The following is a 25,127-nucleotide window of genomic DNA, read 5'->3' as shown; positions in this document are numbered from 1 at the left end:
GTCTGTCCCTGCCCCAAAATTGCTTACATTCTAAGGTGGAGTGGGCAAAGTCATGCCTGGCAGCAGCACCTGGCCTGCCTAACATTTCTCACCAGCCCGCCCAGCTGATTAGCAGAGCCTGTATACGTACAGTCAACAGCAGGTGTTCCCTTGCCCCTCCCTGCCATTTTGTTCTGTCTGCAGCCAAGCTGCTCCTAGGATTCTCCTACTAGCTGTGAAGTGTGGGAGGGAAGAGGATAGTGCTGAAGTCAGCATTCCCCTTCCCTTATGCTCCATCTCTGCAGAACAGGGATGAGGGAGAGGGGGAGATGCAGCCAAGCTACTCCAGACTGAAGCATGGATGGTAAGTGACTCAGGAGTGCAGAGAGAGGGTGAGATAATTGAGCTGGACACGTTTCCTTTAAAGAGATAGAGCCATGGTGTCCAATGCATTTGCCACTCGCCACATGTGGTGAACAGGACACCACAATGTGGTGAATCTGGCTCTGGAGCCACATGCAGCTTGTGGAGCCTTTAAACACAGCTCCTCTGAGAGCTGCTGATGGAGATTGCTGTGTGCCTGCTCTGCCCACATGCCCCAATGCTTGGTGTGCCCCAAGCAGCGGCTCCAGCTGTGGCTCTTGTGAGTCACCAGTATTAAATTAGAATGGGGGGGGCATTTATTTAGAGTAGGTGTGGGGGCTGTGGTGTATATGGGAAGACCACAAGTGTGTCAGTCTCTGAATTTCTATTGGACACTGCTGAATAGAGGGTGGCTTTGCTCAGAAATTTATCCAGCCACAGCCAACATGCACACTGAGTGTTATTGTCACACATGCTCAGTCTGTGCCACACACAGAGTTGCTGTTACATATACACTGCAGTGCACACTCCGTCTGTTACAAAGCCCGTCACACAAAGTTTCTCTTTCACACTATGTCTCTAGCCTCCCCCAACCCCACCCTTTTTGCCTGAGGCCCTGCCCCTTCTAGGCGGCCTGTAGCTGGCCTGTGACGAGTACCAAAATTTGTGGCCCCCCTGTGAAAATTATTGCCCACCCTTGGTGTAAGGTCATGTTTACATTTACAAAGTTACAATGGCTGTGCTGTTGTAAGCAATGGTAGTGTAGCTGATGTTATGCTGATGGGAGAGCTCTCCCATTGATCTAATAAAACCTGCTCAATAAACAGCAGTAACTGTGTTGGTGGGTCGAACATCGGCCAACGGAGTGCTATGCACATAAGCTCTTATGCCAGCAAAAGTTTTGTTGCTCAAGGGTGTATTTTTTATATCAGCAAGTGATAAATTTTTGCAAACATGAGTGCTACTGTAGACATGGGCTACATATAACAAAAAAGACACGGATGGATACAGACTGACAGGAGTACAAAGAAACAGCCCACCAGTAGCCTGACTGTTGTTAAGTTTCTTGTAGGCATCATAATCAAGTTTTAAGTAGGGCTTTGAAGCAGGATAATCCTTTTGCTGATGTTGAGGGGCTGCTCCTCTCAAGCATGAGGGCAGCATGATAGAAAGCATGAAGATGCTTGTTTAGACATTTAACACATGGGCAATTGAAATTGGTGTCATGGTCCAATTGGAGGTGAGAGTCAACATCTTAATAGTGAATAAAATCATATGATAGGAGTAGGCCATGATGGGCCTTAAAAGTGAAGATAAGTAGCTTATGTTTGAGATCCAAAAGAGATTATGTCAAAACAATGGGTGAGGAAAATAAACTTTGTGCCAGTGTTGAATGGATGTGAGTAGGACAAAGTTGCATTAATCAAGGCAAGATACAAGAATGTTCCAATGATTAAAAAAATAAGATGAGGAGTGCTTTGATAGTCATTTGAGTTGGATAGATAGGAAAAGCTGTATCTTATAGATGTTATATAGAAAAAATCTGCTGCCTGAATGTGGCCTGAGTATGAGGATCTAGGTTATGGGTCTGAGTGACACGCATGATGATGATGTTGTCCAGAAATGAGAGATTGTGTGACCTCAGGTGTAATGAAATCAAAATGGCCCAACATTGGAGTCATGAAAGCAAAATGCTAATTTTACTATACACTGCTTGATCAGAAGGGATAGCAAAAGAAGATCATCCCAGAAATACAAGACGAGTTGAGGAATTCAGGTGTCTAGGTATAAGCAGAGGCATGTAACACAGAGCATATTGGAGTTCTACGGATGAGGAACAGGACTGTTCTTGTGTGCTATAATGTGTAAAAAGAACTAGAAAAGTACCCTCCAGCTTACATCTGAGCCATGCACATGATATGCTTTGAAAACAAGGACTGTTAACTCATTACATTCTGGTGACAGATTTAGCAATCACAATATTAGTAATAGATTCAAATAGACTTCCTTCTTTAACTCTTTCTTTTGACATAGTCACTGGATACGTTAAGATTCTGTATAGAAAAGCTGCTTTTTTGCTGAACCTCATGTAACATCACTTCTCAGAATGTTTTCTGAAGTCCAGCTGCTCCCCCAGATATTAATAGTCACATATACTCAAGTTAATACTTTCTAGGGTAAATGTGGTCTTAATAGAACGTATCTGTCTGTCAGGAGTTCATTTTCCAAATGCAATAGGAAGTATTCAAATACATAATGGATTTTTCCCAAGAATTGTTACTTCTCTAAGAGTCAGCTGTTCATAGCTCTCTAGCTTGTGGGTGACTACGTAGTTGGGGACTGATACTGGGATATACTACTCAGAATTTTTCATCTTTAGGTAGTGTGCTTGAAATCCTACACAAGTTAAGTAGTGGCCAAAAGTTCATTAACTTCTAACATCTGCCTTGTTTTTTCCAATTCAGTGTCTCAGTGGAAAATGTCAGCATTGCAAAAATCTGTTACTTGGCCCTCCTGTCAATCTCAATAGAGACCAAAGACCATGAATGGGCAAATGGTACCTGGACACTCCTTTCTCCTCTGGAGTTGCCCCCTCCAGACTGGGTGCAATCTGGGGGAATATGAGAAGGCTGTTACATACATCATCCTTGTACCTGTTTGTAGATTATACTGAATTACAGACATTATCTTTACAGACACTATTTTCTGTTACTGTTTTCTCACACATTTTAAAGGTAGGGAAAGAATCCACTGACTTTTGCCCTGGTCATTTCAAGTAGAGACCAGTCAGCAAAGTAAATTTTAGATGACTGAAGCCTTTGACCATCAGGAGAAGTTGAGGTTCAACCTCTCTCGTCAGGTACCCTTGGAACCTGACTGATGCCGAACCACAGAGTTTGCCAATCCATGGAAGATCAGTATTATCTAGCAGCATCGCCGTCACTTCCACTGCTTACTGGGCTCTTGGAAGACATTTAAGGGGTATATTAGAGCTAAATAAAAGCACAGAACACTGAGAGCTAGGACTGGTGGATGTAAACAACCTATCGGGCCACATGAAATTCATCCACATCCATGATAAGCAGACTTCTGGGTAACTAAAATCATGCCTGACCAAGGATTTTGCCACACAATGCTTGCAAAATTCATTGTGCTGTGCTACTGTTATTCTATGCTAAAAAGCGGTCTCAAACTTGCAGCTGAAGGTGCAGCGAATACCATACTCCAACCTTTGATCTTATTTACATTGGTTCTCTGGTGATTTTTTTAAATAGGCTAGAAGGCAAAAAAAAAAACAATATTTCTTTGGAAATTCTAAAGTGGTTTACACCATTGACCTCAATAATGTAATTTTTAACAGTCAATTTGATTATGTGGTTGAAATTGCAGAGTAGAGCAAAGACAGCTGCATAATTTTCCAGGAACTGTTATGGTATACTGAATTTCCTGCCCAAGAGTACTCATGCTCATTTGTACATGTGATTAACTTTTGCTCCATGTAAGTATCATCAGAACTGTAGGCAGGCAAACATTTGAACAGATGGTTGGTGAGAGTATTAACTTTCTGGTCTGGATGTTTAATGAGATCTGAGATTGTAACATTAGTTTCTTTCATTTTGACTGTCTCACATGGCAGATATAGTATATGAAAGTGTGCTTGTTGTGCAAGGTTATAGTAGATTCATCAGTCAAAAGACAGGCCTTCCCATTAATCTTGCAATGGCTCAGAAACCTTTTCTTATGTTTCAGAAGCAATGTTCTCATATGGAATAACATTCTTGAATTCAGGCCAGCAGTACCCTGCAGCATAAAAGGGTCAAATTAATGCAGGAATTGATTGTTTGTTTAGACAAGTTACATTTGTCCCATTTGTTTTGAGCTTTTGTTCTCATTAATTAATGTCTAGTGCTTCAGAAGAAAAACTGCTAATTGGTTCCCATGTTCTACATCATATGCACACCTGCTAATGCTACCTATTCTTAATGATGCCCAACACCTCATACTGTAAAATTCTATTTTCGGTTGCTTCTAACGTTACCATATTCAGGCTGAATATTTTTGAAAATTTCAGAAAAAATTGGTGAGATTTTTCTGAGAACATGACTAGGGAAAAATACATTGCTTTGCTTGTGCTGAAGCGTCTTAGAACTGTTTTGTAAGAAGCTGTAGCACAGGTGTAGGCAGTCATTTTTGAGGAGGGGCACTCCATAGATTTCAAGGCTAAAAGGGACAGTTATTATCATCTATTGTGATTTGTATATGACACTCCATATAACTTCCCCAAAATAATTCTCTGGAGAGTTTATCTGCCTGGGGTATTCTCAGTCTCCTCGGAGCTCCTGAATGCAAGCTGGAATATAGGCACCATCCCCAGAGTGAGACTGAACATCCTCCAAGACAGTGGCAGACAAAATATGGCCTGTGGGCCAGATGTGGTTTGCCAAGCTGCTGGATCCAGCCTGCTGTCCAGCAGGAGTCTTAGGAAGGCTCCCTGCCTGTCCCTGCAATAGATGCTGCTCTGGGCACCATGAGCGAGGGTGGAGGGGAGAGGCTTCACATGTTGTCCCCACCCCCAGCACAATTTTGTAGTTCCCATTAGTTGCAAACTGACCAATTGGAGCTGCCCAGCTCATATTTGTGGTACAGGAAGTGCACAAAGTATTCCCAGGGCTTGCAGCGCTCACATGGCCCCTGTAGCCACCCATTTTGAATAATGTGTGAAGCTGTGGAGGGCAGGGAGGTTGCCTGAGGGACCTGCTGGCTGGTAAGTACCTCAATGAAATCACATGGTACTTTTTTCTACAGCAACTCTGCCCCATGTAGTAGTGCACAGGATGGAGTGTGCTTTGAGAATTAATTGATGCTGTTATCTGTATAACTCCTTCATTTGTTGCGGAACTTGCACAGCATGTAATGAATATAGCCAGAAGAGAAAGGAAGCTCTTCTTGTTCAGGCTGTTGATTGTGGCACAGGCCAGGATACAGTCCAGTTTTCCAAGCAGGCAGAGTTCCTGGGGGATGTTGGGCAGGACCAATCGATCAACTTTTCACAGATGTTCAATGTGCTTCTCATTTTCTGGGCACCCAAATGCAGAAGCTAAGGGTCTGATTTGTGGAAAAGCTAAGCACTCAGAATGGCAGCTGAGTTTAGTGGAAGTGCTGCTCTGTAATGTGAAGTACTATAAAATACAAATTATTCTAGAAAATCAGTTCTTAGTCTGCTTCAACTGAGTACCCAAAATTAGTTGGCATTTGATCATTTTTGGCCTTAATTATTGAGTCCTGTTTCCTATATGTAAAATGGGGATAACAAGACTACCACACAGGGGTCAGTTAATGGCCACAAAACACTAAAAGTCTAGTGTAAGAGTACTGCAGATAAACCTCTAAGGAAATTAATTCTGTGTTCAATGCAGAGTTTGAATAGTGCATAGTAAATAGGACATCAGGCACCTCATTAGGTGATGAAGAAAAAACATAAGACCTGCCAGCTATTTGTGTACAAAAATCATTTTGCCAGAAGTATGAAAAACATAAAGAGGCAGGAATAGTAATCTGAAATTCTAGAAAGAAACTTGCTGTCTACTTCTTTACTGAATCAGAAATGATACATGAACACACTCTTGATTTCAATTATTTAAAATATCTGGGATGTAATATCTAAGTGCTCAAATTGTTAAATGGCTCCACAAAAATAAGGCAAATGTCAAATTGGCTATGTCTACACAAGCAAGATATTTTTGAAAAGGCTGGGGCTCTTTCAAACAAACAATCTCACAGAGCATCTACGCACAAAATGCATTCTTTTGGTATTAAATCGGAAGAATATGGCACTTTTTCTGGCTGCATTCTTCTTCTCCCAGATGAGGAAAAGCACCTTTTTCTGAAAGATTCTTTGAGGGAAAAAAAGTGAGCCCTTTGTTTGAAAAAATAGTCCTCTATGGCGCAGGATTTTTCGATCTGCAGCATTTCCTGGCCCATTCTGTCAAAACAGCTGCTGTGGTGTGGCCACTTTCTATCGAAAGAGCAGAGCAATTTTTAGATCTGCTTTTTTGGGTGTGGTCACACTCTTTCAAAAGAATTTTCTTCAGAAGAGATCCGAAAGAACTTCTTTCAAAGAACCGCTGTAGCGTAGCCCTAGCCAACATGTGGTTGTGCCTATTGAACATCTTGCCTGACTGACTTGCTTCTGAGGGAGTAGCTTCTTGGGGATAAAAAAAAACCCTCCAGCTGGCCTGGGTCAGGTGACTGGCTCACAAGGCTCAGGCTGCAGGACTGAAAAATTGCTTTGTAGATGTTTGCACTTGGACTTGAGTTTCAGCTCTGGGTCCCTGTGAGCAATCACTCTGTATCTAACTTATCAGTCCGCAGCCTTAAAAGAATTCTGCACAACAGTTTCAAAAGACAAGCCTGGGAACTTCAATTTATAGCTTCTGTAGGCACTAAAAAACATTTACTGGTCCAACTAGTGACATGACACCCTTTCTCCCCACCCACATCCTGGACCCCCCTGCACCCAGTCCTCCTTGCTAAATAAACCCTGGATTCTGTTTTTTTTCTCTCTGTTTTCTTCCTCTGAGGAAGTGGATTTTACCCACAAAGGCATATGATCTAATAAGTTTTAGTCTCTAATATGCCACAGGACACTGGTGATACTAAAAACCATGGTTTCAAAGATGTTGGATTTATGGTTTATTACAACAATCTGTAACACACTAAGGCTATGTTTACACTACTAGATAAATTCAATTTTGTAACGCTGGGTTTTATAAATTTGATTTTGAGTATCCTCACTTCCCACAAAGTGGAGTTAGTGCTGCCACACTAGAGTGGCCAAACATTGACTTGCAGCAGTGCATTGTGGGAACCTATCCCACAGTTCCCTCAGCCCCACATTCTGTGCCCTGCCCCCAGGCCTTGCTGCACCCTCACTGCTGGCAGCACTCACCCTGCTGCCTGGTTCCTGGGTCACCACAGGTTGGGGAAGCCAGGAAACTGACCAATGCTGATACACCTGGCTCAGGGGAGCTGGGAGCCAGGTGCAGCAGGGAGCCAAGTGTTGCACTGGTCAGTTGCGTAGCTCCCAAGAGTGGTGTGCAGCTGGGAGCCAGGTGCAACAGCGCCAGTCAGCCTCTGGAGGCTAATGAATTTGATTCAAAGACATGGCGCTTCCACACTAGCCTTCATTTGAACTGTTAAATTCAAACGATGCTGCACCCACTTGGTTCCAATGATATTATGCTATTGATATTAGTGAATCAAGCTAATGGTATTTACAGTGAAGACACTTTGTACTATCAAGCCGACTGCCTTAAATTTGAATTTATCTCATCATATAGATGTAGCCTAACCCCATTTTTGTACTATGACTACTGGGGTGTTTTAATATATCACTTTACCTTGAATAAAACTCCAGAAGAAATCTGCGTAGCTGGAAAGTTTGTCTTTCTTCTGAATTTTCAAGATCTGAAGAAGTGGGTCGCCTCACCAAAATGCATCACCTAATAAATGATTTTGTTAGTCTTTAAAGTGTTCTAGGACTGCTTTTTTGGTTTGTGAAGACAGACTAACACAGCTACCTCTGTGAGCCCAGAGTCAGATTACCCTGATGAGTTGCAGGTTGCCCACAACTGCCTAAGACAATGATGGTTGTCTGAATGGGGGTGCTGAATTTATATTAACCTAAGCTGACTATTCCAGAGCAGGAGAGCAGAAATACTTAACTTCAGGCAATCTCTCAGAAGCCCCATTGCTTCAGTCAGAAGATGTGGCTACAGGGCAGGGGCAGCCAAACAACTAAAGTTGAAGAGCCAAAACAGCTGTGGATAGAGTATAAAGAGCCATGTATTATATATTTATTTCTCTCTCTCTCTCTCTCTAGACATATATATATATATAGAGAGAGAGAGATAATATAGCTCTAGGTATTTCTATATAGACATATGTAGATAAATACATTTATAACATGTGGTCCAATGCCCTCCCCCTTCTCCTAGAGCCAGACACCCCCATCCCACTCTAAGCCAATCCCACTCTTCTTCTCCAGAGCCAGACCCCCCCACCTGCTCTAAGCCAATCCCCTTCCTCTCTCCCAGAGCCAGGAACCCCAGACCCTCCCACCAACCCAGTGCTGGCCACTCTCTGGAGCCACAGCTGTTACCACGCACTTCTCCCTCCAAACAAGGGGTGGATGTTCAGAGTGGTGGTCAGTATTCCCAGTGTGTGACTCAGAGCAGGAGCAGTATTTCTTCACTCAAAGTGCTGCTGGTTGCCCATTCCTGCTACAGGGTGAACACCTTTTTCAAACGTTGGACAAGGAAGGGGAGGAGCCTGAGATTCAGACTGACAAGATGGTCACCCCTTAGGAAGCAAATTGTAAGAGATCGAGTTTGTGAGATTTTCTGAATTTCCTGGTTAGTAAAAGCTTGTTACGCTCTTCTGCAGTTTAACAAGCAAATGTTATCTAATTCTATCACACCCTCCAGAATCCTATTTGGCTCAATAGGTTCACATCAGACTGTGGGAAAAACTCTAAAAAAAATCTTGTGATGGTTCATATTATCTGTCCTTACACTTATTTAATAAGCACCAAATCACTTGTTCAGCTCTGCATGCATCCCAACTGTTGCTTTTACACTGTAGATCAAAACAATTTAGCTTGTTTACTTTTCATTTGCAGTGTACAGCATGTCTCTTAAAACCCTTGTGCTTGCACAAGTGCTTTTAACAGATACAGTGGGATTTCTTCATTTAGGTGTTTTCTTTTTTGGGGGATCAGATTTTTTTTTAATTCAATACATTGAGTAATTGTTCATCAGTTTCTCAGCTATACAATCTTCAGCAAGACACCTAACCACTCTGAATCTTAATTACAACCTATGTAAAACTGATAATGATACCAACCTGTCATAGCGCTTCAGACTCTGTATGCTTGGAGGCAGCTATATAAGTACTAAATATCAGTAGTTTTGTCTGATGGTATGAGGATGAGAGGATTCTACCACAAAGGAAATTTACTTAGGCCATTGAGCAACCACCCACACTGTTAGTCTTGTTTTAGTCCTCTCTCTCTCTCTCTTTTTTTTTTCTTCCATTTTTGCACTCCTCTGTCTCACTCTTTTTCTAATCTGTATTCTCTGTTCCTCCACCCTTTTCTCTAGCAGCAGAAAAACACACACTGCAAACCTGATCCCATCTGTGCTCCTGCACTGCAGAGCTTCCCCCTGCAGTGACTGCTCATGTGTGATCTCAGTCAGTTTCATATGACTGCCAGAACAATATTCAGGAGTGCCAAGATCTCAAACGAGTTACCAAATGGACAGGTTTCTTCCACTTGGGCCTGGCAAACAAAACAAAAAACAACACATGGTTTTACTCTATAAAAATATGGTGTTTTGATCTAACACCTTTGTCCTTTCTCCCAATAAATCTTTCATAGAAGCCTTTCTCCCTCTTGATTTAATGGAGCCCCTTAAACTATTATAGCCTTCTCCTTGTCAGTCTAAAGTGCTTGAGACTATAACTAACTCAAACATATATTAAATTGTTACATTATTAGATAATGTCAGCTATGCAGGGTTGGATTACATCATTACATGGATAAAAAAAACCTGTGAAGAACTAGAAGACGTGGTGATTTATAGGATGGCACTTTTTCCTCAGTGTCACACTCTGGAATGCTTTGTTGGCATTGCTAGAGATGCTGTCTTTGAGGAAACATAAGTATGTCAACCCAGGTGTCTTGTGTAAGTTATAAAAGGGATCTAGTGCTAGTTGCCATTCAAGGCAAGGCTTATTCTAGCTATTTAGATCCCTCCCTGCCATTTCAATATTTTTCATGGCTGTCAGCTGCTGTGGTATTACTGTCCATTGGGTACAGTTGCTAAATTCTAGCCAATCTGCAACTATTTCAGTGATGAGTGAATTGGTATCTGTACATTATGCATAAATCGTGTTTTTGGAGAGGCCATCTATGTGATAAGACAAACTGGTTTTCAGCGTAGAGTGCACTCGGGGACTGCTTTCTTTTTTTTTCAGTTTGCTTTCTTTGCTTAGTTTACGGTAGTATGACTTGACCCCTTGTACATTATGCAACGTTTAGAACTAATTAAGGATCCTGACTGCCCTTTGTAACTTCACAACTCAAGTTTAATTTTGTGACTAAAAATAAAAGCCTGCTTACACAAGGATCTATTACACCAAATGAACCTTTTTGTCTTCTTTTGTAGTTAATTTCTATAGCTTCCTTTTATTTCTTTTTGCAATTTTATGGAGATTCAACAAATTAGTATGGTGCACAAGGCCAGAATTATTTGAATATCTATTTTCTGTAGCACTCTTAATACCCATTACATGTTCATAATAAAAGTTTCAAAGTGTATTCAATTTTGCTTTCCTTTTCCTCCGCATGAGTTCCTGCCCTCCTTACTATGACATCAGTCAGAATTCTTTAAACTTTGAGTGTCTAAGTGCTTCCTGCAAGTGACCCTTACAAAATGGAGCCACCACAAGGATTCTAATGGACATGTTTCAGATGAAAGTACAAAGCTGGAAAGGGCTCAGTGTGAAATGTTGAAAGGTTCTAATAGGACAACTAGAGAACAGAAAAAGGTTTTGCTGCAGAAGTGCATAACATCAATTATTGCAGGAGCACTTTTAAAAGCTGTGTAACTTTGTGACCAATTATATTAGTGGTTATGCTTGCTTAAAAATCAATTTCATGCTTCAGAGGGGTTGATCCCCACAGGTGTCAGAAAGGATTTTTTTTCCCCACATTTACAAGAATACACAATTGTCTCAGTTCATGAAGGCCTTTTGCCATCCTCTGGAATATCAGGCACTTATCACTAGAGGCCAGATGCCTTACTGGATGAACCAGTATGATCTGCTTTTGGGAAGGTCTGTGTTTCTTTTGGTCTGGTCTGCTCATTGAAGTTAGGACAGCGTAAGCTTCCTTGTATCAGCCTAGCTGCGGAACTCTCTTCGCTTAGATTTGTCTCCAACCCCTATGCCTCTCTATGCTGATTTAGTAACACCACCTCCCTGAGCAGCACACATGATGTAATTAGTTAAATGCAGTGTCAGTGTAGACCAGGATGGACAATAAGCTGGAGGCTGTTTGCCAGGGTTGACCCTTGGTGGGCTGCTGGCACTTCATTTACCTGCGCATCCAAAGTTATGGCCACTTGCAGCTCCCATTGGCTGCAGACTGCTGTTCCAATCAGCGCTGCAGGAAGTGATGTCCCAGTCTATACCGTTCCTGCAGTGCCCATTGGCTGGGAATGGCAATCAGCAGCCAATGGGAGCTGCAACTGTCTGTTCTTGCTGACCAGGAGGTAACTCTGGCAAACAGTGAGTGGCCCACCAGCCACTTATTGACCCCCCAGTGTAGACATTAGTTGCTTATGTTAATTGTTAATTGCCTTCAGGAGGCACCCCCACCAACAATACAGACAATAAGCACATGGTGAGGCCATGTATCACCAAGACGAGTCAAGTGCATGCACACAGATGTGCTTTAATAACTGCAGTGGCTGCATGCTTTTGTAAGTTAGCTTGACATCATTTTATAGTGTAGCCATTGTCTACGTGTCCTGTATTCTTGGGCTACAAGATTAAAAAATAGAAGAAGAATTAATTTAAAGGAACTGACTCCATTCTAACAACTTCACTGTAATGCACACATGTCAAGAAGTACTTCTTCTGACCTACAATTTAAATCATTCTCCTCGTGAGCTGGCAAGAGCTCAACAAGTGCAGTATGGAGATAGCTGGCAGGGGGAGTCATTTTTGGTTATAATTGTTAAATGTGACAGATTGAGAATAGCAAGGAGTAAGAGTTCAAGCTATGAGTGTGCTGAACAGACATCCTCTTCCTGCATTAACTGTAAAGATACGTGTGGAGTGTGTTGTGGAATCTCAATGCCATATTTTAAGCTATTTTTAAAAAGATGATGTGCACATGCTGTTTCTACTCTGTTCCTTTCTACTTCCCCTTAGGTTGCTTTGCTCTTTTCATTATAGTAGGTCAAGGGGGAAAATATCTTTCATGATCAAAAAGAACATATTTGTAAAATCTGAATTGTTATTTGATCTGAATCTGTTTGTACTTTTTTAAAAATTTTCTGTAGGCATCTGTGACTCTTTTTGTTTACATGAATGTTAGCAGGAATGGCTTTTTTACATGCCAATAGTCACTGTGCCAGTATATTGGATGCATGGAAGATTTTATCAGGATAGACTAAGACAAATTTTCACATGTATATTTGAAAATAACATTTCCAAACAGGCTAAATAAATCAAGGTAGTGGACTTTCAGTGTGGAAAGAGGTGGTTTTGATAGAGTTGTCAATAAGGGCAAGGGGAATAACCTCATAGTAAGGATGTTCATTTGTGATATGGGAAAGCCAGCTTTAACTCCCTGCTCACCCAAGTCACTAACTGCCAAGCTATGAAGCCTGTCAGTCTCTCTCTCCTGTTGGAGCTGTTCCACTTTCTAGAGCATGGTTTCCCAAACTGGGGGGTGGGTGAAGAAATTCCAGGGGCAGTGTGAGCTGACCCAGCCCCCCCATCATTCCCCACACCCAAAGAAAGAGCCGGCCTTTGCTTCTGGATCTCAGCCCCTGCCATTTTACATGGGTGACCCGGTGCAGCTGCTATAAAAAGCAGGCAGCTGGCAAAGACCCACATGGAGCTAGCCGCCTTCTGTAAAGGTGAGTGAGTGTGGGCTGTGCGGGGGAGGATGGGGATAGATGGGGAGCTGGGGTTGCCTGGCTTGGGTGAGGGGGATGGGTAAGAGCTGGGAGGGGTGGTGCCTGGCTTTGGGGGAGGAAGGGGGCTCGGGTGGGTGGCTCACGGGGCTTGTGGGGCTTGGGCAGCTGGCCCCAGCACCGCAGGGCTCAGGCAGGTTGGGCTTCCTACAGGGGCTTACCCTTACCGTGGGCTATTGGCTTTTTGGACTAGTTTGGTCTCTCATTTTTCAAGTCTCTGCTTTGACCAAACATGCATGTTGTAAAATGGATTGTTGTACAAGGCTTGTCACAGCCACACATTACTACACCTTTCCTCACACTAGCCCAGAGTCCTGATGCTGAGAAAATTAATCAGGCAAGTTGGACAGAGGTAGTTGACCGTACTAGAGATGGATGGAAAATTGATTTCCCATCCCTCAAAATATTTTGAGATTTGAAAAATCTTCACATTCCACTTTAGATCAAAACAAAGATTTTTTTTTGAAAATGTTCTTGAAAACATGAAGAATATTCAAATCTCAAATTTTGAGGGTCAGGAAATTTGTTTTCCATCCTGCTCTAGCACAGTCGACTTCTGTCCACCTTGTGTGATTAATTACATAAGAACATAGCCGTCTAATACTTATCTACAGCTGCCTGACCTTCCTGTAAATGTCCCTCTAGTTCCAGGGTCTTTTCTTTTTATCTGACATTTAAGATTTTTTTTTCCTGCATAAACAACATCTCTAGAGCAAGGAACATTTTGATCACTGTGTGAAGGGGGCAGTTAACCCTTAATGCATGAGTTATCCTCCCATTGCTGGTCTATGAAACTGCCTGGTAATAACTAAGAATATAAGAATGGCCATTATAGGGTCAGACCAAAGGTCCATCTAGCCCAGCATCCCATCTGCGGCAGTGGCCAGTGCTAGGTGCCCCAGAGGGGGTGGACTGAAGACAATGATTGAGTGACTTGTTTCCTGCCATCCATCTCCAGCCTCTGACAAACAGAGGCCAGGGACACCATTCCTACCCTCCCCCTCCCGCCCCCACAGCTACTAGCCTTTTATGGACCTAACCTCCATGAATTTATCCAGCTCTTCTTTGAACTCTCTTATAGTCCAAGCCTTCACAGCCTCCTCTGACAAGGAGTTCCAGAAGTTACTGTGCGCTGTGTGAAAAAGAACTTTCCTTTTATTAGTTTTAAACTTGCTACCCATAAATTTCATTTGGTGTCCTCTAGTTCTTATATTAGGGGAACAAGTAAATACCTTTTCTTTATTCACCCTCTCCACACTGCTCATGATTTTATATACCTATATCATATCCACCCTCAGTCTCCTCTTTTGTAAAGTGAAAAGTCCCAGTTTCTTTAACCTCTCCTCATATGGGACCCATTCCAAACCCCTAATCATTTTAATTTCCCTTTTCTGAACTTTTTCTAATGCCAAAATATCTTTTTTGAGGTGAGGAGACCACATCTATATACAGTATTCAAGATGTGGGCGAACCATAGTTTTGTAAAGGGGCAGTAAAATATTCTTTGTCGTATTTTCTAACCCTTTTTTAATAATTCCTAACATCCTATTTGCTTTTTTGACTGCTGCTGCACACTGTGTGGATGTTTTCAGAGAACTATCCACGATAATGCCAAAATCTCTTTCCTGATTAGTTGTAGATAAATTAGCCCCCATCGTATTAAATGTTTACTTGGGGTTATTTTTTCCAATGTGCATTACTTTACGCTTATCCACATTGAATTTCATTTGCCATTTTGGTGCCCAATCACTCAGTTTGGTGAGATCTTTTTGAAGTTCTTCACAATCTGCTTTTGTCTTAACTATTTTGAACAGTTTAGTATCATCCACAAACTTTACCACCTCACTACGTACCCCTTTCTCTAGATCATTTATAAATAAGTTGAATAGGATTGGTCCTAGGCCGGACCCTTGGGGAACGCCACTCTTTACCCTTCTGCATTCAGAAAATTCACCATTTATTCCTAACATTTGTTTCCTGTCTTTTAACCAGTTCTCAGCCCAGGAAAAGATCTTCCCTTTTATCTCATGACAGCCTAATTTACATGAGAGCCTTTAGTGAGGGACTTTATCAAAGGTTTTCTGAAAATCTAAGTATACAATATCCAGTGGATCACCCTTGTCTGCATGTTGTTAACCCGTTCAAAGAATTCCAGTAGATTAGTAAGACACGATTTCCCTTTACAGAAACCATGTTGACTTTTGCCCAACAAATTATGTTCCTCTACGTGGCTGACATTTTTATTCTTTACTATTGTTTTGACTAATTTGCCTGGTACTGACGTTAGACTTACTGGTCTGTAATTGCCAGGGTCGCCTCTAGAGCCCTTTTTAAACATTGGTGTTATGGTGGCTGTCTTCCAGGCCTCAGGTACAGAAGCTGATTTAAAGGATAAGTTACAAATCACAGTTAATAATTCTGCAATTTCACATTTGAGTTCTTTCAGAACCCTTGGGTGAATGCCAGCTAGTCCCGGTGATTTGTTACTGTTAACTCAGTATCAGGGATCTGGGCCAGTGTGAGCAGAGATGCAGGGATGTGTGGTTACTGAGAACCTTGTACAACCATGTATTTTTGGCAACTGTGCATTTAAAGAGCAGCAGCCCATTGATATTATGCCACTGTTTCTTTAACCTCTATGTGGCCATATTCAGAGGCAATTGTTGCCGGCTACTAATTCCCTTCCCCATTCCACTATATCTACAACCCATATACTTTGCTGCATGCTCTAGGATATGTGCAGAGTAACTCCACATTAGGGACCTTTCTGGGGCTTGAGCTCTATGATTTAAAAAAACCCTCTCTTGTCTTTCTAATTCTGGCATTTCCTGACTTCTGAATATGTAGCTGTGCAGCCTTAGCATTTTCTTAATAGAGTGGGGGATTCTCCTATGGAATTATATGAATTTGTCTCGTACCTTGCTACTTCAATTCTAGGTAGCATCTTTGTGTCCTTCGTTTGGATCAAGAACATGGGCCATGCAACATGCCTGCATTCAGGGCAAGTATCCTAGGCAGACATCTCATTCCAAAACCGGCCACAAGGGGACAGCACGTACTCACTTTCTTTTGAAAGGCTTCCCAAGGACCCAGCCAGTCATTTTTTAAAAGGGGAAAAAATCCGATCAGGCCACTTTTCTGAGGTATAAGTAAATGGCTGAGGCCTCCAAGTTTTCCTTTGTTAGTTTTGATATTCCTACAAATCACCATTTCCTCCCACTAAGGGTTGTCCCAGCCAGTTTTGCTGTGCTGGCTTGTATGTATCTAACAAGTGATCCTGCCTTAGGAAGGGTACAGCTACCACTGAGTAAGCAGAACTTGCAGGGCTTCAGGATGAGAAAAGGTAGCAAGTTTGAACATATATATCAGCATAAGCAAGAGCGAGAGCAGCTTCCAACAGAGTCAAATTAGATGTAGCTCCTTAGTAGGTCTGCTGAAGGGAAATCGGCTTTTTTCAGCCATGTGAAAGATTGGCTGTGTATCGATGAACAGCATCGTAATTTGAACTGTAATGGTGCATAGGATATGCACACGCAGAAAATCTAGCGAGGCAGATGGGACGATTCAGCTTACTGGTTAAGTCTGCTGTATTGTCTGACCACCAGTTGGCAGACTGAATATAAGGAATTTCTCTTGCCCCTTGCAAGATGGAAATGAACACAAGCCCAGTAAACTCTTTGGCAGGTAGCCAGATAGGCACTTTGTTGGCCACCCTATTTTCCCTTGTGAACAAATAGTTACAATGAATCAGCATAATTTGAAAGACCCCCATAAGTGTCTTCAAGCACTCAGCAAAATAAATTTGTGTCTCAATACTTCTATCCCAACGTTCTTTGAGTGGGGAAATGGATGTCTTTAGAAATACTTCAGCTCTGATAAAGGCATATGTCTATCTTTTTCACAACTAGCCTTATCATCACAAACTGTGTGCTCCAGCATACTCTGAAAAATTTTTCAGATGTCCTTAAATGACACCTATCTTTCCTCTGGCCTTTGACATATCTGGGAAATAAACGGCTTGTGAGACCACTTGAGAGCAAAGGGTATGGTATTGCCAAGTAAGCAACTTCCCTTTACGGATCTCTGGTTCAAAATGTGTCAGTTTCTACTAGGGTTCCCAGTAAGCTGTGCACATGGGTGGCCACCCATAAGAGATTCAAATGCCAAGCAGGTGATTAGCAGACTGCCCACAGCTGGCAGCAGCCAGGCAGCATGTGTTTCTACTGGTGTTGCACATCCACACGTTCTTTGATGCACATAAAATTTGTTCTGCACATGGAAAAAAACTAGAGGGAACTTTAATTGCCATCCACAACAGCTCTACTTTGTGACTGAAGCAAGAGGGTCAGAGTTGAAGGCCAGAAGAGACCACTAGATCACCTAGTCTTACCTCCTATATCTCACAAGCCTTTCTGTACCACCCAGCGGCCCCTATACCAAGCCCACAACAACCAGAATTAGCTCATATTATTATAGCCCATAGGAGATTAGATTATTGCCAGCCACAGACAGAACAGGAGAGTTCCTCTCCAGTAACTGCCTTCCTGCCAAAGCATTGTGTCTCGACTCCATTGAGGTAATCGGCAATCTCCGACTGCCTCTTACTGCAATATATTTACTCTTGCGAATGCCACCTGTTTGCATCTAAAGAGAGAGATCAAAGGTTTTATATGCCAGCAACTGCAGCACAGATATGACCACACTACATGGGGCATAAATGATAAGATGCAGGAGACCTGAAAGATTAGCTTATATTGCGCGGAATTTGGACGACATTTTGAAATAAATTTGTTGTCCTAAATAGCAGGAAGTGTACTGGGAGTTAGTACTGTAGCTCCCTAATTCTAATTCTAACAATGATCGGGGTGACAGTAACTTAACATTTCTTAAATACTGTCCTATTGCCACCCAGGCCCCTGCCAGGTCTGCTGGCTTTTGCTGCAGCTAAGCCAGCTCTTGTTGGAGTTGTGCACCAGGGCACACCCATTTACTTTCACCTCTGACAATGGTTGAGATGCCCCAGGAAACTTCTGCAATAGAGCACTGATGTAACACAGCTTACATGGATCTATGTCAAGTTGTCAGCAAGCAAGACTTTGTGTTGCTCTTCTTAATGTGGCTGTTCTGGGCAATTACAAGGAGAGGCTAAGGCTGATTGATGTACTGTCAGTCTTAGGTTAGTGGACTCCAAACCACTCCAAGTATGCTGTGCATAGGCTTGAAGATAGAATCTACTTCCAGATTTTATCTTTTACTTGAACCAAGGAAATGAAACGACTGGGTCTTGTCTGGCCTTGTATGGGATGCCTTTCAAATGGCCTTCAGAGATGCCAAATTAGGGTCTGAGATAGTCTGGCCATTGTGAAGAGGTGCCAGCTATGATTCTTCCTAGGTCAGAGCTGGACTAGGATATACTGGAGGTCTGAGCCCTCTCCCGCTTTTATAGGCTGGTAATAGCTTTCAAATACAACCTCTTAAATAAATGTTAAATGAAAGGCCATCATTTTATGAACTTGGCAATTGACTGTGCTACAAAGGTCCAGCTCTGCTTAGTTCAACTGTTCAAACCTCCTGAGTTTGTACAGCTAAGTTGGATGCCGGCTTTCGTTGGATTGTCTTAGATGGCTGTGATCCGAAGAAGTGGGTCTGTTCCACGAAAGCTTATCACCTAATAAATTATTTTGTTAGTCTTTAAAGTGCTACTGGACTGCATTTTTGTTTTGATAGTATATAGACTAGCACGGCTATCTCTCTGTTACTATTCTACATTTAAACCAGCTTGCGAGTCCCTAGTATTTAAAATTAAAGGTCCAGATTTGCAGAGCTAGTTTGGTATTGCTGCATTCAGGGTTGCAGCACCTGACGCTCATTTTCAAAAGCAATTTAGGCCTGAAGGAGCCCAAATCCCATGGACTCTCCAAGTGCCTAAATCAGTTTTAAAAATGAGACTTATGTGTTGCAATGCTGAACACAGGAACACCAAAATACCTTCAAATATCTGGGCCAAATTCCCTATACTTTCAAATAGGCCTGAACATAAAATAACATGCCCAAGACTCATATTAATTGTATGTCCAAAAGTTTCCCACATGTCAATACTTTTAACAGTAAACCTCTTTAATTCCCACTTTACTAAAAATTATTAATTCTTCCTGAAATATCTCATTTCCCAGTAGAAAGGGACTGGATATGAATATATTGCAGTCACATGGTAAATCTATTACTTAACAAATTTAGCAGCGGAGACATGGCTGCGTATAACTAAGAAGTCACATTTAGCCGTTTGGAATGGAGAGCCATCAACTACATGAAAAAACTTACCCAAATCCAGACCCAGACCCAGATCTTTCTCTCCAAATGCAAGAAAATGGACATTGTAGCCAAAGGACTGACAGTGAAAAACCCATTACACTCAACGTACTGTACTGACTGCAGTGAGCATCTATGCCACATGCTCTGTAAGAAACTGAGGAACCACTTGATCAAAATCCTTTACAATAAACGAAGGATGATTAAAAATGAACTCTCTGAACTTGACATTCTCATCAACAATCAGGCATCCTCTCAAGACCCCACAGAAGGAGGCTTTACTTATACTAGACAAGAAATTTATAAACAAACACTTCCACTTCCTACAAAAAAGAAAAGAGAATAATTTTTCTAAATTACTTGATAACCTCAGGATACTACAACTACAACAATGACAGCTCAACTAACAATATTGTTAACCTTTCCAACTACCAACTCAGCCCAGCAGAAGAATCTCTCTTATCCCGGGGTCTTTCCTTCTGCCCCACTTCCTCTACGAACTTAATATAATTCTGTGGTAACCCTGAAGCCTTTTTTCGCCACCTCCGTCTACAGGAATTCTTCCAACACTCCTATGAACAACAGTCTGACTCTCTCGACTAACCCTTCCAACATCAAAAGAAGAACTCTATGTGGACTCCCCCGACGGTCGTAATGAAAGTCTGGATTTTTATGTACAATGCTTCTGCAACTGTGCTCAGATTGACATTATACACAAACAATACCAAATGAGACACAAGCTCAATTATGCTGAAAGCTATGCTATCCAGAGTCTCAAAAATAACCCAGACATTATAGTCAAACCAGCTGACAAAGGGGGTGCTGTTGTCATCATGAATAAGTCAGACTATGAACAGGAGGCAGCCAAACAACTCTCCAACACCAAATTTTACAGACCTCTCTCTGCTGATCCCACTTTGGAATTCCAAAAGGAATTACAACTACTACTTAAGGAACTCCCTGCTGTTACTCGGGACCTCATTCACTCAGTGTGATGGAGTGGGGGATACCTGTGTGTATGGGAGTGGCTCACAGAGGGTGTGGGGCTCCTGCTGAGGGTAACCCTGACGACCAGGTAACACCTTTGTACTGCAGACAAAGGAGGAGGTGGAGCCTGAGGGGTTTGAATTGGAACTGGGAGTTGGAAGCAGTGAGTCTGGGCGGGGAGAGAGAGAGAGGCAAAGGAGGGGGCCAGGCCCCAGCTCTGGGGGCCCCTCGGGGCCTCCTCTCCCCAACATGGATTGGACTGGCTGTCTCTGCCTGCTGTACTGACTCCTCTGTACGATGCTGTGTCCTGTCGGCTAATAAACCTGCTGTTTTCCTGCTGAGTGAGAGACTCTCCTGCCTGCGGACAGGGTGCAGAGCTTGGGGGACCCCAGAACCCCATCACACTCAGACACACCATCTAAGCCCCAATCTGGATTATTTTATTTACTTCCCAAAATCCACAAACCTGGAAACCCTGGCCGCCCAATCATTTTGGGTATTGGCACCCTTACCACCGGACTACCCAGTTATGTGGACTTCCTCCTCAAACCCTATGCCACCAACACTCCCAGCTATCTCCGAGATACCACTGACGTCCTGAGGAAATTACAAAACATCAGAAAAGTTCTTGACAACACCATCCTTGCCACCATGGATATAGAGGCTCTGTACACTAATATTCCACATGAAGACGGATTACAAGCGATCAGGACTACCATCCCTGATGTCACCACAGCCAATCTGGTGTCTGACCTCTGTAAGTTTGTTCTCACCCACAATTATTTCTGATTTGGGGACAATTTATATCTCCAGATTAGTGGAACTGCTATGGGCACCCGCATGGCCCCACAATATGCTAATATATTTATGGCTGACCTGGAACAACGACTCCTCAGCTCTCGTCCCCTATTATCTCTCTTCTACTTACGATACATCAATGATATCTTTATGATTTGGACCCATGGTTTTGAGACTCTAGAAGAATTCCACAGAGACTTTAACAATCCGCATCACACCATCAACTTATGCCTTGACTGCTCCATGCAAGAGATACATTGCCTGGACACTACACCACAAATCAAGGATGGCCTGATCAGTACCACACTCTCACTGATCACTATACTTACCTAAGCACTTCTAGCTTCCATCCTGCACACACAACTAGATCCATTGTTTACAATCAAGCCCTTAGGTACAATCACATTTGCTCTGATCCTACTAAGAGACCGAAAACTACAAGATCTCCACCAAATATTCATAAACCTGAATTACCCACCAGGAGAAATAAAAAAAAAAAAACCAAATGGACAGAGCCAGACAAATACCCAGAGACCAACCACTCCAAGATTGGCTTTTTCAGGCCTATAACAGATTACCACTGGTCATTACCTACAACCCCCAACTCAAACCACTGCAACACATTATTAAAGACCTACAACCTATCAATCAGGAAGTCACACTCCAGAAGGCCCTAGGTGACAGGTCGGTTTTCTCCTACAGACAACTTCCCAACCTTATGAGAATTCTCACCAACAACCACAGTCTATACCGCAGGAACACCAATCCTGAAACTTTCTCTTGCAATAAGGCCCATTGCCAACTTTGTTCACATATCTATTCTGGAGATGCCATTGCTGGACCTATCCAGGTTATTCACAGAATCATGGGCACACTCTCATGTTCCTCAACTAACGTCTTATATGCCATCATGTGCCAACAATGCCCTGATGCTTTGTATATTGGACAGACTTCAAACTCTCTTAGACAAACAATTAATGGGCATAAAACAGACATAAAAACACTCCTGATTCACAAACCTGTCAGCCAGCACTTTAATGGAGTGGGCCCTTCTGTTAATGAGCTGAAAGTTTTCGTTTTACTGAAGAGGAATCTTCACAGCAGTTTGAAAGAGAGGCTGCTGAACACTCTTTTATATTCAATTTGACACATTAACACATGGTTTGAATGGGAATGGGAATTTTCTAGCTCATTATAGGAGCTCTTTTGCATACTTGGCTTTATCTAATTCTTGACTCCCCCTCCACCCCTCTGCTCTTTGATTTGCTCACCTTGATTATATTTTTCTAATTTGTCAACCTTGATTACTATTTTTGATTCTCTTTGGCTTAAATATTGAGTCTGTTCTGGTTTGGCTATGGTCTGAAGAAGTGGGTCTGTCCCATGAAAGCTCATCACCTAATAAATCATTTTGTTAGTCTTTAAAGTGCTACTGGACTGCTTCTTTGTTATGAAAACCCAGTATACGTACTGCTGTGCTTACATGTGGAATCATAAAAATGACCAACTGGATGACATTTGTCAGACTAAATGAAAAAGGTCCATTTTGTGATTAAATGTCCATTTTTTCCCCTGTAGTTTATGGTTTGCTTGCAATTAAAAACAATGCAGTAATCCTCAAGGGCTCACAAATCACTACTGCAGATTAGCCAGATTCTGATACATGGTTACAACTGTCTGTTCTTGGAAGGGTGGTGCTTTTAGAAATATCAGTGCTGGTTCTGAAAAGCCCTTTGAGGATGCTTGACAGATGGGAGTGCTTTTGGCCAGCTGAAATGCAGGCTTTCTCCAGCTGCTTGCCAATCACCTTCATTGTGATGACCTAGAGGAACCACCCTATCCACGTACACAGGTCTGTCATCAGACTACTCAGCATGAATCATCCGTTAATTCTTGGATATGTAATGTTAAGAAAGTCGAAAACATGCAGTTCCTTTAAGGCCGCACTCAATGTTATTGGAAGGATAGAATGCTCTCCAGATTTCTATACAAAAACACCAGGGTGGGTCAACATCTAAAATCTGAATCTGGGTTTACTTTTTGCCAACATTTCAGGGAGTTTGTATTCAAGGTTGGCCCAGACTCCACTGAGAAAACTTTTTTCCTATGAAGATTCTATGTGGATGGATGTGAGAGCTTTGTGGTTTACAACAGTTCACCTCTGAAATGTGATTAAACATCAGCACAAGGACAGAAGTGGAGCAATCCTAGTACTTAAACCTGGTGATGTTATACACTAATTTGCACGTAAGCGTTGCTCTTCAACACGTGCACCCTTTCCTAACCGATCAGAAGTGCACAAACCTTACCAAATAAACATCACTCCATATTCAACAACAGCGATATTACCAGCCACAAAGCTCACTGAGTTCAAACTCTGTTGGGTAAGTTTTCAAACTGTGCCAATTGAACTTCTTGGGCTGTAGTTTGCCCTGCAGAAGTCTACCACCAGCCCCCGTCCAGGCCTGGTGCATAGCTCATGAACTCTCCCTATGCTCGACACAACTGCCAGCACTTTTTGATTACCTAGTGCATCTTAAACCTCAGGGCCTTGCTAATGCATCCATAAAGGTCCAGTTAGTGGCACATGTGGCTAAACACAGCCAAATAGATGGACATTCAGTACAGTAGTTGCACACTGTATCATGAAAAAATTGATCAGAGTGTTAAATAATACTTAACCCACCAACGCACCAGCCCATGTCTATGTGGGACCTACACATGGTACTGGACACACTCACAGGGAAACCACTAGAACTGCTGGCCACATGCTCTTTATTACACTTGTACAGGAAGATGGCCTTCCTAACAGCAATTACATCAGCCAGTAGAGTTGGAGAACTAGTACCCTTTCATGGCAGACTCACCAGTCATGATCTTCTACAAGGACAAAGTAATCCTTAGGCCACATCCCAAATTCTTATAAGAAGCAATCTCTCCTATCCACCTCACCCAGCAAATATACTTATCTGTATTCTACCTGAAACCACACACAGACTCCAGATAGGCAGAGCTCCTACACTCATGTCCACAGAGCCCTCACCTTCCACCTGCAAAGGACAAGGACTTTTAAATGATCTTCCTGACTCTTTCTTTCCACTATGGTGAGTTCAAGAGGGCAACTGGTGTCCAAACAAAGACGATTGAAATGGAGCTCACAATTGATAAGACTGTGCTAGAAAGTCAACAATCTCCCAATACCAAGCAGCATATGACTGTACTCCACAAGAGTACAAGTGGCATCATGTGCTTTCCTCAATAATGTCCTGCTGGAGGACATGCATAATGTGGCTACCTGGACGACTGTCTGTATGTTTACAGAGCACTATGCTGTAATCAGTGTGCAATGCAGGCCACCAGATTCTGCCAATCCCTCCTGGGTATTACAGACAATGCAACACCAAAGCCGCACCTCCAGCAAAATCGTACAGCTCCAAAGTCACCTTATGTGGTGCACCCACAGGGACAGTCCTTGAGGAAGAAGAGAGGGTTACTTACCTTGCACAGTAACTGAGGTTCTTCATGATTCCCATGACTGTCCCCACTCCCTTGTGCTTCAGGTCAGTACCTGTCCATGGTAGAGAAGAAGCTGGGGGACCGGCTGACAGCATGCAGTGGGTGAAGGCTTGCAGACACACAAAATGCACTGCACTGGGGCACTGCTGGTAAAAAAAACTTCCGACTATTAGTGCAGGGGCACTGTGAACACATTGAGCGTGTCTACACTTGCATTCCTCTTTCGAAAGAGGTTTGCAAATGAAGTAAATCAAAAATGCAAATGAGGTATAGATCTGCATATCTGGCACCTCATTTGCATATTCTAATTTCAAAAGAGCTTCTTTCAAAAGAAGAAGGCCAGTGTAGATGCTGCTCTTTCAAAAGTAAACCCCATCTTCGACAGAATCCTTCTTCCCATTAAAT

At 42.5% G+C, this 25,127-nt stretch overlaps 1 protein-coding gene across 1 annotated transcript in view; it reads right to left on the bottom strand.

Annotated features, from left to right (window-relative positions):
• CNOT6 (CCR4-NOT transcription complex subunit 6) overlaps positions 1 to 24,888 on the bottom strand; it is a 95,846-nt gene extending 70,958 nt beyond the window's left edge. The window contains exon 1 of the mRNA XM_075009686.1: positions 24,705 to 24,888. The gene's annotated coding sequence lies outside the window, so the exon portion shown is untranslated. The remainder of the gene's footprint in view (positions 1 to 24,704) is intronic.
• Between the last annotated feature and the right edge of the window lie 239 nt (positions 24,889 to 25,127).

The sequence above is a fragment of the Carettochelys insculpta genome, chromosome 15 (assembly GCF_033958435.1).
Source record: "Carettochelys insculpta isolate YL-2023 chromosome 15, ASM3395843v1, whole genome shotgun sequence".
In the NCBI taxonomy this organism is placed as follows: Eukaryota; Metazoa; Chordata; order Testudines; family Carettochelyidae; genus Carettochelys; species Carettochelys insculpta.
Note: the sequence above shows the minus strand (reverse complement) of the source record. Positions and strands in the feature narration are given on the sequence as shown.